This window comes from Columba livia, chromosome 2 (assembly GCF_036013475.1).
Source record: "Columba livia isolate bColLiv1 breed racing homer chromosome 2, bColLiv1.pat.W.v2, whole genome shotgun sequence".
In the NCBI taxonomy this organism is placed as follows: domain Eukaryota; kingdom Metazoa; phylum Chordata; class Aves; order Columbiformes; family Columbidae; genus Columba; species Columba livia.
Window position 1 is genome coordinate 89,155,169 of NC_088603.1, and position 16,769 is coordinate 89,171,937.

The 16,769-nt window shown below is 36.5% G+C and overlaps 1 long non-coding RNA gene across 3 annotated transcripts in view; it reads left to right on the plus strand.

Moving 5' to 3' along the window:
- The window catches only part of LOC135578568 (uncharacterized), a 58,100-nt gene that overhangs the window by 12,450 nt on the left and 28,881 nt on the right, over positions 1-16,769 (plus strand). For all 3 annotated transcript variants that reach the window (XR_010470353.1, XR_010470354.1, XR_010470355.1), the window contains exon 4: positions 1,267-1,409. This is a non-coding gene — a long non-coding RNA (uncharacterized LOC135578568). The remainder of the gene's footprint in view (positions 1-1,266; positions 1,410-16,769) is intronic.

Genomic DNA, 16,769 nt, shown 5'->3' on the forward strand with positions numbered 1-16,769 from the left:
TTCTCTATTTATTAGTAGCATTTGTAAAACGTTTTTTAACTTTCCAATTTGTAAGTCTGTCTCCCTTTTCCTCCTCTTACCTTTTCTAGTGAGGAGGGCAGAGATTAACAGAGAGTCTGCTGTGGTTTATTGTTGCCCTGCAATAAACGGTGACAATAAAAAAGTCATTGACTGAAAATTTGGGGAGTATTCATTGGTTTTCCTCTCAAAAAAAAATAAAAATGGCTACATCCATTCCCCCAGTAGGATAGAGAATAAAATGACAGCAAGGCTTAAGTGATATTAAAGAATTTGACATGAAGGAGGGACAGATTTTTCACAATGTGCACTAGGTTTGTGAGACTTAAAAAGAGATGAGTGGTATGGGGATGAGGGACAAACAAGCAAAGAAACACAAGCCCAGAGTTTCCTCAAAGAGGGAAGGATTGTCCCCCTGACAGAGAGATCTGGAAGTAGCAGTTTGTTGGAAACAAGAGAAGATGTGACATGACATTAGGTTTCGCTTTTGCTGCTTTTTTTCCAAGAGTTCTCCCGTGCTCCATTCCTGCTGTATCTTCTCTGCCTGTGTCAGTCTGGATGTCAGGTCTTCCTGAGCAGTAATTACTCAGTTAGATGCACAGACTCCTCCTCCGCCAAGGGTTTTCAACAAAGTTCAAGGCATAATAGCCTGGATAAGGCAAATGGGAAAACCTTGCAATAGAGCAAGTGCCTACAAATAAGATTCATACAGGTAAAACATATATACTTTCTGTCATAAGCAGCACGACTCCACAATGTTCACATAACAGGAGAAGAAAGGGCCAAAACAGCTGAAGCTCATTGATGGAAGTGATGTGGGAGAGGGATTCTGAGATGAACACTATGACGAGTAGTATCATATTTGATTTATTATTGCAGTAAAAAGGCATAGGAGAAAAAAAAAAAACCGAGGGGAATAGGAGTCTAGACAAAAAGCATGAAGGTCAAAGGATAAAGAATATGCAAAAATTAAAGTTCATATACTCATTTTTGCCTCTGTATACTTATAAATGTTCAAAATCTCAGCAACCAGATCTAAGCTGATCGTGCTCTGAGTGGTGGAGTTGGACCACAATCTCCACAGATCTCTTCCACCCTAAATCATTTCATTATTATAATGAAATAACTGCAGAAGGTGTCATCTATGTGTTAAGAACACACTTATTCTCTCTTATCATAGTTACTAGATAGTTATCAGCAAGTTTATAATGTTTACTTAACAACTCTTTTTTTTCTTTTCATCTTTAGGTAGCATGTTTAGATGTGCTTTTCATTCTCTGAAGCCTGCCATATATGTTAATGTCCACAGAAGAACAAGATTAATCAGAACCTAACCTGACCTTGTCTTGTGAATAGAACTGATCCCATCTTACAGCACCAGAACACGACAGGTAAGTGCATGCACTATTTCCATGTCACTAATGGGTGCTACTTATTCTTGCACAGTTGTACAAGGTTCATATCGAAGGGAGGTTGGATGGAATTATTTTTGTTTCACCATTCCCTTGAATTTCACCCATGTGGAAAATCCTAATTTCTGGAAGTATGTTAAAATCCTTACCTAAATCCTTATAATTTAAATATTAGGGAACTATCAGCTGTGACCATTATGGCAGGCATTGAAAATTAATGGAATTGGCCATGTTCTTATTTCTTTTGTACAAACAGAATACAAAAATTGTTTTAAAAAGGTTGTAAATCTTGTCAAGGGCACCCTGTGCTTGAAAAAGGTTTTCTTTGTCTGGTGTGAATGATGCTGGTGGTTTGGAAGGACTGAAATCACATGGGTCACAACAACTTCTGTACTAGGGGCTCAACTGTTACCCTGAGTGGCACAGTATAAAGTTGCAGTAGCAATAAAATGCTAATACAAAGCTCCCATTTAAAGAAAGTGGCATTTGGTCACTTGGAAAGTAGTTGGCCTTGCAATGAATTTATTTTTCTGAAGTAAGAGAATTTTTATCACTTTCTGATTCATCTTGGAAGGTGGGGTTAATGTTTCATGAAGGAGATAATGAAAACCATCTAGGGAGTCATGAAACTTCTAGAAGCTGCATTTAAAAAAATCTCAATCTCTGCTTGCCTCATACATGTGAATCACCTTTTTACCACCTCCTTTGGAGAAATAACAGATTTAATATGTGCTCGATCTAAGCAACTGGGGTATGCGTAACACAGAAAAGTGTGGAGGGAGATTTCTTTGAAATAAAACTGCTCTGTAGAACAGAAAATATTTGAACATAAATTTCAAAGGCAGTTTTCAGCAGATAATGGTTTTGGGCTTTTCAGGCACAGCCTACTAGTAATCCGTATTGTTAACTGACACTGTCGTGTCAGTATATAGAACTGAAAATAGGTATATCTAAAGTACAGATGCTGCTTTAGTTAAGGTATGCTAAGATTTTCCTTTATATTCTTCTGTTCTTTAAGTTACATACATATTGTTTTAAATATTGGTAGAGTGTGAGAAACAGAAAAGTTTGTTCCCAAATAATAAATTTTTTAGATGAAAAGGAAAATTTTACAAGGCAATCCAATTTGCTCCTACAGAACCATGGAAAATCTAGCAAAATTCTCTCAAAACCAGTAAATCTTGAGTTTAAACCCTACCTTTCAGCCCTATAAACCATAGTGTTTCAAACTTCAGCTATACTTTTCAGGTTAAACATCTACCCTTTCCAAACAACCTATAAATTCTTGATTTAATAAGAAAGATATTCAGCATTCCTGATGTTTCAGTTCCTAAAGCAAGCATTTGGATTTAGATGACTGAAATACACCTAATGTGAAATCCTGGGAAACTGAACAGATGTATGCAGTGTTCCAGGTCCTTGCGAGGATGTACCTTTATTGCTACGATCAATCTATGATACTTCTACAGCAATCTTTTTTAACATTAAAATATTTGTAAAAAGCTAATGACTAAGGATTGATTAGTCAATATTTTCCAATGCTTTCTTTTTTGAACCAATGGTAGCCACTGGGTTAATTTATTTTCAGAAAGATATTAACTAATAAAAATATTGATGAGAAAAGTAATTTTACTGCTTTTGTTTTCTGACTGCTTTGGTTTTGTCTGTTTTTCTACCACTGTATATAAGGTAAAAAGAGTTTGCATGCTACAAAAGTTGAAGTCTGAACTGTTTTCCCTGAAATACAAGTTAGGAAGGTGCAGGAGATAACACTTTGCACATGGGAAAATTTCTGCAAAAAAAATTTCAAGTTCTCATACAGAAGTGATTCAGACACACACGCTCATATTCACTAATTGTTGCTAATACAACTGTGTTCTATTGAGGAGTGTCTCTAAATTTATTTTTTTCCACTAAATAATAGTAAATTTAAATAGTAGATGTAGGTTGAGGTCCAGGTTTCCTCCAGAATTTTGTATCTACCATGGAGTCAGTGAGACTGTGGGTACAACACAGGAAGTTCACAGCTCATAGTGTGGTGGCAAAGCTGTGGGTTAAGGAAGAGGGTGGACCTCTGTTAGCTTCCCCAGGGAATCTGTGTGTGCAGTGACAGTGTGTGTGTTGGTCGTGTTCCTCTGTGTAAGAGATGGAATGGGTCGGGTGAACTCCCATGCTGAGTGTGCCCAGGAGAGGAAAGCCTGTAAGGCCCACATTGTGGTAGCAGTGAGAGAGGCAGCCTCAGCACTGAGGAAACTTCATGAGAAGTGGAGGGCATGGCAGACATTTCTCCCATCCAGCTGTTGAGAGAAAGGAGATATCTTGATCCAGTGTGCAAGAGAGATGATTATAAATTTTAGTTCTTTACATTGTCTTTAGTCTTACTGGCTTTTTTTCCCTCCAGTTTAATTTTCCCCTTACTTCATGCTCTAAGACAACTTACTTTTGAGCTTAAAAGACTTTTCTTTGGAGGACATACAATGAGAAAATCCTAGGCAGATCCATCATAGGGTTACAGCCAGCTCAGTGGCTTGTCATACCTATATAACACAATACACTTTCTGTGTATTCTGTATGTTTCTGATCAGACATGAGCAGGCTGGTGACTTTCAAACTTCAGGGGAGCATATCTGACTTTTGTGTAAATTTCTATTCCTACTTAACAAAATTGCATGTATTTCGTTGGAGTATACCAAGATGCTTCCAGCTTGGTGAATATAATGTGAACCCTGACATTTATGCAGAGGAAGTATAGAGATAGTGCCCATTTTCAGGACGTTTAAAAGGTTTTTTTCTCTTAAATCTGCCAAAGTCTTGTGGGTGAAATTGCACTATTTTCTATCACAATGTCTGAAGTTATGAATCATATGAAGCTACTGCATTGAACATTGGATTAAAGTTTATTTGACAGTCAGCTGCAAGGCAAAACACCAATCCAAATACTGTACTGTTGAAACAAAGAATACTTGCATTGTGTTCATTTGTATAGCCATTTTCCCCCCTTCAATCAGTGATAACACTTTGGGGTAGTTCTACTTGAACAAAATGTTACACTCTTTGGGTCTTGTTATATAGAATTAACTTTAAATCAAAACAAGTCACCTGCAGCATGACTACTCTTGAAAGTTCTTTGTGTATTCATGTGGTACAGAAGAAAACAGTCTCTCAATTCAGCCTTGTTATTCCTTGCTAAGCCACCTGCCTTTATAACTGCATCTGCAAAACTCTGTATTTCAAATTAACATTCAGAATTTTCAGCAGAAATCCCACAAAGCATTACTAGGATGTTATCTGTATGTGTCTGAATATCAATTATTTTTCTTGCTGTACAGATAATCTTTCATGGAAAGCATGGAAATTACAGAATTTAATAATTTTTAAGCCTAATTCCTATAACTCTAACCTGTTTACCGCAACATCTGTGTTACTGCTTTATGGTGTCATTTACAGAGATCCAACAGGCAGTGTAGAGGAAATATCAGTCTTTGCAATGATTTGTATAAACACGTTCCTGCAAAGGTATCTCAAGTCATGGAGTGAACTGTGAAGAAGGGTGTTCCTGGCCACTAGGATGGCTGCAGCTTAATCTAAGAAGATGTTCTTTCTTGGGTACCCTGGAGTGGCACCATTTATAAACTGCTGCTTCGGGACTTTGCCAAGAAACACTGAAGAGGGGAGGCTAAAAGTGCTGCAGGACTGTCAGACTGAGTGTCCAACAGCATCGCTCTGGACATGAAGTCAATTTCCTACTCATTTTCTCAGACATTTGTCAGGATACCTACCCTGAGTAAGCAAACATGCACCAACAACTCTGTCCAGAAGATTGTTACCAATAATAACTGTTAATTGAATTGCAGAATAGTTCAGGTTGGAGACAGCCTCTGGAAATTATTTAGTTCTTAGCTAGGTCAGCTAGAGCAGGTTGCCATTGGCTGTTTGGTTTCCCCAGGTTTTTGTGAATTGTTGGATTTCTGAATATCCCCAAAAATGGGAATTCCACAGCTTCTCTGGGCAACCTACACTTTTTCTAGGCTAACTGTACATAAATGTATTTATACTTTTATCAGCCAGCCTTCTAAATGGTAACTATTCCTGAAAAGAAAGATCACCTTTCCACAGAGTGGTTATCAGTATGATGACTATATTTTTATATACATATTAATATATACTTGTGTGTTCTGTAGGATATATTATTTAGAAAATTGCCTTGAAGATATACAAATGTGCCTAATCCTACTTCAAGAGAACTTATGCTGAAAGAAGGATTCATCTTATTTCATCAGTGTTATTTTCAAAGCTCAGACTAAGGTGTCAGTATTATTTCAAATACTCAAGAAGCCTCCAACATATAGGAGGTTGTGTCTGTGGGAGTCTGATTCAAGAGAAGCAAGGAGAACAAATGTGTAGACTAAACACAAATAGAGCCTAAGTCTTCAAAAGAAACAACTTTCATCTCAAATTTTGAAACTAAAACAGGCCTTAAATACTTCAAAGAAGAACCTTAAAAGTTTTTGTGTCTGAAAGCCAGTGTTTTAGACAACATGAAGTACCTTCTTGGAGGAAATATGACTAGAGCATACATAATAAAAGGGAAAGTTCTGATTCTAACAAAGAGGTACAGAGGGGCACAACTAGGCAGTATGACAGTGATGCTAACAGGGCAGACATTGCTTTTCACAAACACCAACCCCAACCATTACAGCTGATTTTGCACTTGACAACAGAAGGACAGCATGTGATGAGTAAAGTCGCTTCTGGCTTTTTGAAGCCAGTGTTGGAAAGCAGGGACATCACAAAAGAACTAGAACTGTTTCACATTATGCATACACGAATTCAAATAATGCAAGTAGAGCAATTACAAGACATAATCCAGCCAACTGAAAAGCTGTATCTTAACTATGCAGTTCTAGCTGAGGTATTCTAGTCAACAAGCGTTTAGCTACAGGCAACTGTGCCTCCAAACAGAACATTTTCCAAAATTAGTTTTGAAAAATAGGCCTTTGGGAGGTACTTTTTTAGATACTTCGTGATTTAAATAAGGCAGCTTGTAAAGGAACATCTATTGCCCCAGGATTTGCCTATAATCACAAAAGACAGAGCTGCCCTATTTAGGAAACTGGAGCCTTTGGCATATTATATGAGTTATACATAATTTAAACTTTTAACACTGTATTTTAAATCATCCACATAAAAAAGTATGTACAGTCACTACAGAGCAGTAAAATTACTTCTGTAGTCATCTTCAACTTTTCTTTTATCTTGTTTTCTGTAGACACTGATCTTGATTTAAAGTCTTTACAAAACACCCCATTTGAAATTCATGGTAAGATTGTTTTCACAGAATCATTAAACTTTCCCTAGTAATTTTGGATTTGAGATAAGATGGAGAGATCTCCACCTTATTTCTTATACATTTACTAGAGACATCTGAGAAAGGAGTGTGGAAAACAGACATAAACTAGGAGAGAAAAAGAAACTTCCATGAAATGTTGACTTTGGTAAATGTTTCTGCCTAGTTAAATGTTGAGTACAGACCATCCTCTACTTGTCCTCTCTCTGCAGATCATAATCTGGTTTATATGTTCTAATACTGACAGTTTGGTGGGATTTTTTTCTTAAAGTTGTTTTTTACATTCTACAGGATGTGCTTGTATTAACATTTTAGCTCAGATCAGGAGCTTACTTTTGAAGCCAGTTTACCATTTCCTCCTGCTTGTTGTACTTTGCTGCTGCACATGTTTTCCTTTAAGAAATTACTAAACCAGAAGATGTACACTTATTGCACTCCAACTATTAAGACTAGTCTAGTTCAACACCACACCAGAGCTACTCTAAAATAAAATCCTTTGACATGCATATGAAGTGGATGTCTGCACCAGATGCTTTGTTCTTCAGAACTTATCGAGTTGTGCCACAACTTAGGAAAAATTTCTCCATGGAAAGTGTTGTCAGGCATTTGAACAGGCTGGGCAGGGAAGTGGTGGAGTCACCATCCCTGGAGATGTTTAAAAGACACAGAAATTAGGTTCTTAGGGACATGGTGTAGTGACAGTGTGATGCTAATGGTTGGACTTGATGATCTTGAGGGTCTTTTCCAACCAAGATGATTCTATGATTCTATGATGATTCTGCAATGTACAGACCATACAGCTAATATGGATAAATAATCCCTTCCTGTGGAATATTTCTACCTCTGGGCACTTAACATTTATATCAGAACGAAATTTTTACTAGTTCTAGAAAAGATTTCCTTCATAGGGAGAAAAAGAAATTCTCCATGAAAGAAGGATTGTAGGCAAAGAGAACATGATTTTGTACTTAAAGAAGATTTAAACACAAAATAAAAGAACACCGATCATCCGTACTGGGCATAAAGGTGGGAGCTGAATGTACTCCGAAGATGTAAGTAATACTACTGTGTAATAGCACTGTGTTTGCTTCTCAAAATTCAAATATTCTTCCAAAGGAAAGAAATTTATGAACAAGAAATTTGAGACAGCCAGTCAGTTTTTGATGGATTCCATGTATTTCTTTTTTTTTGCATACATCACAACTCTCTGATTTCATCAGGTATACAAACTCAGTATATATTTCCATGTTTCTGCCCTGCATTATCAGTGAATGGCAAAATGTGAGGATCCCTACAAAACAGTCAACCCACCAGCAAAAACTTTTGGATTTATTACATGAAATAGTGTTTTACCTTAAGAGAGAAAGTTGATTAGGCATAGATTTGCAAGTCAGTCTCTGCCTTAGTCATGACAGAATCACTTATGCACCTTGTATTATATCATCTGAGCTAATGTAACTTTATATGTTGTTTCTTCTTCCAGATCAAATATGATAATTCATTAGTTAATGTTTTTCAGCAACTTGAAAAAATACATGGAACTTATTTGCTATCTTGCATTATTAGAAATTCCAACTATTGAAGACTGTTTGTGTGATTCAGTGTGCTTCGTCAGTCTCTAATGAACTTGAAGAACTCCTCATTATTACCCTGTCATACTGCCAAATCTACTTGTAATATTGGATCTTAATCACATCTAGACATATGAAAAGATCTTTCCTAAAGCTATAAAGGAGTGTTAATTAATCTATGAATCTGCCTCAAAGATCCTGCAACAAGTTCACTGTCATTGCTCTCTGATATACCCTGCATTGACTGAACTTGTATGGCTGCTCCAGCTGGCAGCACGCAGGGCATCAGCAGCTGTTCCTCTCATTTGATGCTCTGGATGTTTACCGAAGGACTAATGACCAGCTTTACAGAATTCTTTATTACTGAAGGGAAGCCTCCCCACCTCTCCCAGCAGACCATGATAAAACATAGTCAGAAGGAAATTGGAGTACCTGACACAATGAAGTCAAGAATTTTGGATACAGAACAAAACTGCTAAGCACTAGGTGGGTTTTGGAGTAAAAGTTGATCCAGATATTTTACAATTAAATACAGGACTGAAATTAATCATATAGCACTAGCTATAAACTATGATGGGCATATAAGAGATGTTTATAGTTTTAGTTAGCACAAGAGGTAGTAAAACATTAAAAAGCAGGATTTTGGCAGGGTTTTTCACCTGGATATGGTCCATTTCAGTACTGTTGGATTATGTGATAAAGCTCATCTGCACACCCACAGAGGAGCAGACAGGCAATGGCAGAAGGGGAAGCCCAAATAATCCCCTTCTGGGCTACTCCCAGGCACATCACAGAGGTCATCAGCCCAGAAAAGGCCCATCTGCAGAAGTCTAAAAGAGCACAGGGATCCACAATGGCAAGGAGAACCCAAATAAGGTTCTTCAAGTGTAAATTAAGGATAATTTTTTGTGGACATTAAATAAGCATGTAAATGTTTTCAGGATAGGTGTCCAAGTCACTTCTGAACTCCTCTCTATGATTCACTGCTTCCAGGAGTCTGTAATAAAATTGTCTTAAGATGTCTGTACTGTTTGTAATTGAACAATTAACTGGAGGCCTAGAGTGTGGTGTTCTATCAATACTGCAAGGTATAGCTCTCTCTTCAAACTAAAAATTACTTTTAGCTACCATTATGCATATTAAGAAATTTTCAGTCCTGTAAAAAGTGCAAACAGGGGAAAACAGGCCCTGAAGATTTTACTTTGACTGAAGTATATAATATCTGGACATGTTGATATACAATAGATATCTCATAATAGTGACCTTGTATTTAACATGGAAACAGAAAATGTCATAGCAGGTGGAAATGGTATACTAACACTGTGTCAAAATCAGGATGTTAAGAAGGATCAATTAGGTTACGCTGTAATAAAAATGTGACTACAATAGAGTTCATTTAAGTCAAATGGTCAATATGGTTGGTGTAAAAGATGATGCACAATTATATATTGCCAAATACAGTTAATAAAATGCATGGAAAATGATTGAGTAAATGAAGAAGATGTATTTAAGGATAATTCTCTCAAACTACTTCTCTCAGCCTAGTGTTCTCTAGGTCTGCTCATTGTTTTCTCCCAAACCAAAGCAGTAGACAGCGTGGGAAAGTGGAAATGGATAAAATACACTGGTTGATTTGGTACAGTGTTCTGTGCTTTTCTCCCGCGCTCTTACTAGCAGAATGCTAAACCATGCTTTGGCTTGACAGTGTTCTCCTAGTTATCTCTAATGAAACTCATGTGGTCCATGGAGCTAGAAAGAAAGGGGTAATAATATGACTATAAAAAATAAATATGTAAAATAAGAGGAATAATAGTACCATGGAGATGGAAGAGATTCTCCTGGTAGTCCTCAAATAGATTGAGCAGCATCTTTATATCATGTACTACATTTATATTATGTACCACATTATCCATGGTTTTACCTGTTTTCCATGTATAATTTCAAATTCTTTGTATGTGTTATGTGTTTGTCTCCCGATTCCTAACAGAAATTATATGAGGTGAGAGTGTATAGTTGATTCATCTGCCAACTTGGATTTTTATAGAAGAGGAATTTATTAATGACTTGGAGTTAAAGGAACAAATAAAGAGAGAAGGAATAAGTGGTAGGTTTGAAAATTGAAAATGCAAGAAAAGGGTATTGGAACTGAAGGATTAAGGTTTTCCTTACAGCTGCTTTTTATTGTGTCTTATAGAACAAAGCATTTCAGGATTCATATTGTACCAGCTCTCAACATCACAATTTGCAGTCAGATCAGAATTACTCTATTGTTTGATGAAGAAAATCTTCCTTACAACCCCCCAAATGCTTGTGAGTCAGAACATGGAAAATGGGAGGGTATTCTGCCAGATCTTAGAAACATTTTTCCCACTGCTATGGAATGCTACAAATTAAGAGGCTGGCACCCAAATATTGAAGGGCTTATTCCCACAGAACACATTTGTCTTTCACTAGGCAGAGAGCACCCCTGAGCTGCAGACCTGTGGACCAAGAGAAGGGAAGGAAGGTCCTAGTTCGCTGTCTCTTGTCATAGTCCTGCTTCTCAACCACTGCAGCAGCTTTCTTTTGTGTAAAGTGTACTGTGAAAGAAAAGCAAACAAACAAAAAGATATATAGTAAAACTTTTATTTCTAATCTCTCAAGGACTACTAACATCCAACTTTTAGGCAATTTAAGCCAACACTACTGTTTCAACAGAAAATGATTGCCAGGGTATTATTAGGTGTGAGCTCTTTAAAAGAGCACTTACCCTTCAAACTTAGTCCTGGGGTAATATATTAATTTTACAAAGAAATCTGAAGAATCATTACTGGACAAACAACGAAGTTAAGAGAATAGCCTGCACATTATTTTAATGAAGCATGTAAGAAACCATAAAATTCCTGCCTAAGTAGAGTCAGTGAAAGATCAGAACAGAAAATTTTCTATCAATGGATACTGTAATTTTTGGACATCTTTTTTTGCAGTGTTTCTTACCTGTTCTTATGAAAATATGGAAGAATGCTAACTAGACTTAACTAAGGGAATAGGCTGAAGTAGCTGCAGTTGAAGCTCTTCCCATGCAGGATAGTAAATTACAGTATTTCTGGCTAAAAATCAATGACATTATACTGTGTAAGACAGTAGCCCATACCATCATCCATTCATGAACATCCATAAATACTTAAATTGGATTACTTGTGTCTATCTTACAGTAATTTTGGTCACCTGAAGACTGTAGAAAAGTCTCATTAACTTCCCAGGGGTTGTCATGAATCTTGTATATTATAAGAAATTCTCATGGTTCTGTCATCTCCTGTGTCATTTTCTGCTCTAGTGGTTATTCCTAGGAGCATGCCCTCCAGAAATGGCACAGTGTGAACATGATTGTTTTTATTGTTTATTCTGTAACCTTTATGTTTCTAAATATGTGCATTGGTATTGCTTACATATGTCCTTATATCCTTAGGAACACTTCGTGTTGAAGGGTTATTAAATATGAATTACTTTATTATGTGGCCAGACTCTGTCTTATGGTTGATATGTCTATAATGTTAGAATCAGCCCTTGCGTTAAGACAATGTTGGGAAAATAGTAATCAAAAAGGACGTGTGTTATTACAATGCCTTCAAAAGCCCAACCAGACTCCATTGTGGTAACTCCATTTGGTCCATTGCTTATGTCATGCACAGTTATATAAATCCATATTTCATTCCATAGAGGGTATTATCACACTTTACTGCATTAAGCTTTGATTTTCTAACTTTGTTCGGACTCATCCTATGAATTTTAGAAGATTTTTAATGGATGTGCATTATTAAAATCATAATAAAAGTCTGTATCTTCTTGTTTAAAAGTGCTTAATTGCACTAGTATTTTAGAGGAGGGGAATTTTTCAGTAACTGTTTTCCCAGTTCATGGATTACATCTGTGTACTGTAGGCAAAGTCACTGCATTTTTTAAACTGTGTATAAATGAAAGCTCCAAACTTCCTTTTTATCTGTGTTTTCTCTAAATACTTTAATCTGCAAAGATCCTCTCAGATCTGCAAAAGCTCGTGAACCTGCCACATCAAATGATTTTTTTTTTGTAATATCATGAATCCTCCTGACACATGTGTTGCAAAAATGGATGCAGGAAGGGCTATTCTGTTTTCACGCAACAGTTTCCATTCCTACCTCCCAGGGTGATAAAGTACTTTGATATAAAACTTTTTTTTTTTTTTTCCTCTACCAAATGCCTTCATATTACTGAAGCTGATATGTTTGTACTTTGGGACACCAAAAGACTTGTTAATCCTATTGATGCTTTATTTCTTGTGATTGGAAAGGCCTTTAAATGTTTCCTGCAAAATATAGTACTATCTTGTTTATTTGATTTAAATTCGTGTAAGTAAAATAGATGTTAATTATGTGATTTAATAATGGGCAAGCACTAAATCATTTGCTTCAACTTGCATAAGCCCCTAAAAGCTTTTGGACAGTTGTTCAAGTTTGAATTCTATTGTTATAAAATGGGAGGCTCTTACAAGAAAATATGCTGGCACAGGCTTGAAGCCATTGCTCTTTAAGCTAAACTGATTTCAGCAAGGAACCTCTAATGAGCTTTCTATTGCTGAAATAAGACTCTGTAACATTCTATTTTTTCCTTGAGTGTTACAGGGTTATCACTTTCATGGGAATTGGGGCCTAAATTCACAGCATAAATTTGCAAAGACAGAACTGTTAGAGGAACATAATCCTGAAAACATTCACTATACCAAAATTTGATAAATATTTTCTCAAATGCCTGAAGTTGTTGGTAGAAATTTCCTGCTGTGGTCACTGAACTAGATAAAAGCTGTTAGCTCAGATCTTTTTTCTTTAATCTTAGTCGAATCTGATTTTGCCTATTATTTTTGAAATGCATGTATAATATCATAGAATCACAAAATACCAGGTAGGAAGGGACCTCAAGGACCACCTAGTCCAACCTTTCTTGGCAAAAGCAGTCTAGACATGATGGCCCAGCACCCCGTCCCGCTGAACCTTAAAGGTGTCCAATGTTGGGGAAATATGTAAATGAATGGGGAAATTAGAGGGGAAGGGTGTATTTTATAAAAAAGTATGACAGCAATGAAAAAAACCAAAATCATGTTTTCAGTTAATGAGGCTACAAGAGGCTTTCTGTGTAATCAACTTCTGGTCATTTTTCTTTGTTCTTTGCTGTGCCATAGTTTCCTTGTGGGATATGGGCATGTCTCTTTGAACACTTCTTGAATCTTTTTCCAAATCTCTCTGCTCTTGCCTTTATACTGGTGATATGTTATATTAATTCCTATGCCATTTCTCAGTTTTAGACCTCCAAGTGCTGAGCAGGGGTTCTGTAGTTTCTATTTTAACAGAGACACCCTAAAAATCTTTACCACTTAAGTAAAAATGTGGAGTATATTGAGTGTTCTTGAGGGAAGAAGGAAAAAAACAAACAAAAAAGTGAGCTACAATGAAGGACTGGGCATTTCTATCAAACCAGAAACCATTCTTTGTTACTCTAGCCCATACAGCCCAAACATGTTAAGACTTGCTTCAGCTGTTGCCATATATGTGGTGCATAGAGCAACTGACAGCCCAGCTTATCACGTTACCCAAGAATTCCCTGCATGAAAGAGCAATTCCTGCAGCAACAGAAGTAACATGAAGTCACTGGTTTGACATTTATCTGCAGGATAAGGGCTCCTTTATCCTGCACCAGCAGCTTTACTATGGAGCTGACGGACCTTTTTAAGGGTATGACATTTTCTGATAGAAGATAAACTGGAAAATTCCCATGAAACTTTGCTCAGGGTAAAGTTGTCTTTAGCAGAGAATTTTAACAAGGGTCATGAAAAAAACAGAGAGAGAACCTTAAGCAGGGAATAATGTTGATCATCCCTTCACATAAATGATGGGATTTATGTGGTACCTTTTTGACATATCATTAGAACAATAAAGCAGTTCCTTGATTGATAAATGGTAATGTAATATCAACTGGAAGATCAGGCAGGTTTTCCTTACTATAAAGACTTCAGCTACTCATGTAGTTTCTGCACGTTTTACTTAATGAGTTTGCTGAGTTTGGGAAGTGAGATTCTCCTCACTTGTTCATTTGGAAGTGACTGTGTCCGGTTACTAAACTCAGTGAAAATTTTATATGTTTGCCTTAGTACCCTAAGTGTAAATAATTTATATTATTTCATCTTTATTTTAGGGAACTTCCGGTTAGACTTGCTACTTCGAGGAGTTTAGGCTTCAAAACAAGTTCAAATCAGGAGCTGCTGTGTTTAATTGCTCTTTAATGTCCTCTGCTGTCCAGGTTTAGAAATAGGTGAATTAGAAGTGATATTAGTGAGTGAGCCAGCACAGGGATGTGTGGTATATTTGTGTTTTATTCATCCTCTATCTACTGTGGAGTAGAGGCAACACTTAGTGAACCAGCAGCAGCAATATCATAGCAATGGAGGGAAAACTTGCTTTGAGTTAATCTGACCAACCTGCCTGGCTGGGCTGGATCAGATCCAAATGTAGACGCAAGGCTTATGCAAAACCAAACCAACGTACTGATATTCAAAGTTTTAATTCTTCCTATAATGCAATTTCTCTCTCACTTTTCACCAGCGACAGAAGCTGTAAAAAGGATTTTAACAATTCTCAGAAGCATTAGCTTTTGTATAGATTTTTATTTGATAATATGGTCCAGTTTATTTGTACGTAATATCCATGAGAACTGAAAAGTGCACTGAAGTTAAAGGGCCACCCATACAATTTAGCATGGCCTCCTGGACTGCGGTCCTTTCCTTTCTGGCTCGCTACTCATAACATCTTACTTAACTTCATTCAAAGTGTGTTGCTCTTGTCTGGCCTTTACTTGCTCTCCAAGCTCTTTCTTTCAGTTTGGAAATGCAAGAAGGATTAGAATAACTCTGATAAAGTTTCCAGCATCTAGACTTTAAGTGTCCTGTAATGATTTCAGATGCTCTATTTCAGGGATGAGAGAAAAACAGATTTCAGTTCTAGGTCTTTAAAACACACAAATATAAAGTGTGTGCATTCACAAAACCCTTAATATTAACATGCGACTGAAACAATTTTTTTGCAAGTCTAGCAATTGCCTGCATTTTTAAGCTCAGCTAAGGGGCTATTAATGAACAGATTCATCAGACACTACAAAGATATTTTCTTTTTACTAAAGCACCCCACTGAAATTGTTTATAATCCAATTCTTCTGCTTTTAAAAGTAATATTGTTCTCTACAGTATTGTTTAAAAGAAAAATTTACATTAAAATGTCACCCTTGAATTTTTTTTTTTTTTTTTTTGGGGGGGTGGCACTGAAGGACCCAAACCAACATTGGCTTTAATAAATATTTTTCAGTTAGTATTTAAAAGTTGATGCATATGGGAACTGAAGTTTTTTAAAAATTATTTTTAAAAGATACACAAAGGTTAAACCAAACTTTGTTATCATGCACCCTCTGTCCTTGATTGACTCTATTGATTGACTCTGTTGTTAACATGCACCCTCTGTTCTTGATTGAGTCTGTCTTGCAGTCCTTGATCACACTGATGTCATTTGTTCACCTAAGGAACAGTAATGCACTCAGAATTCCTTGTATGTTTGCTACTGAGAGAAACATCTCATCTGAGGAAGGACTTTTCAGTCCTTCACTCACTGAGAATTGAATTTCTCAAGTTTGATAATTTTGATCAGATTAGTAGTTAAGATATTCAGATCAATGGTTTAAAAAGTAGTCAGATTTTCAGAAAGGGCTGAAAATGTGAACCACATTTTTTTGGCCGGCAGTCTCTGTCAGGTCCATAGAATAACAAAGGAGAAAGAAATGTCCTAGTGAGCAGGGTATGCTTTTTTGTTTGTATGTGTTTATCCAGAATAATTGACTCAAATTGCACAGATTACAAACTAATGGTGCTAGAAGTGTGTTTAATTCTGTCATTGTTTTCCAACTCGGTGGTGTGTGAAACAGCACTGGACTGTCAAATAATCTGCAGAACTGTTAGGTTTATTTTGTTATAAATAAGTTTCCAAAGTTTCTGATTTCTATTAAATGTGTTTCCAAAAATCTCTTAAAGATAGTATAGACCCGCAAGTTTTGAAAGAAAGGGATTTTGGAGGATTTGGATATGACAACGTCCTTTTGCATCCTCCAGTATATTAAAAACATACATTTTGCTCTCTCTTTTTAACCCTTCCCTCACCCTAGTTTGAAAGGCACTGTTTCCACATCATGGATAATTTCTCACATGTTTAGTAATATATATTTTCAGTTCATCCAAGTTGGTTTATGAGCTTAATAAATGCATTGTTCATTTTATATTCTCTGCAAAAGAAGCTAACCATGATGCCTGTAAGCTTGAATCCCTCAAAGGGAGCTTCTTTCATGTTCCCAGTTAATTAAGAGATCTAGTAG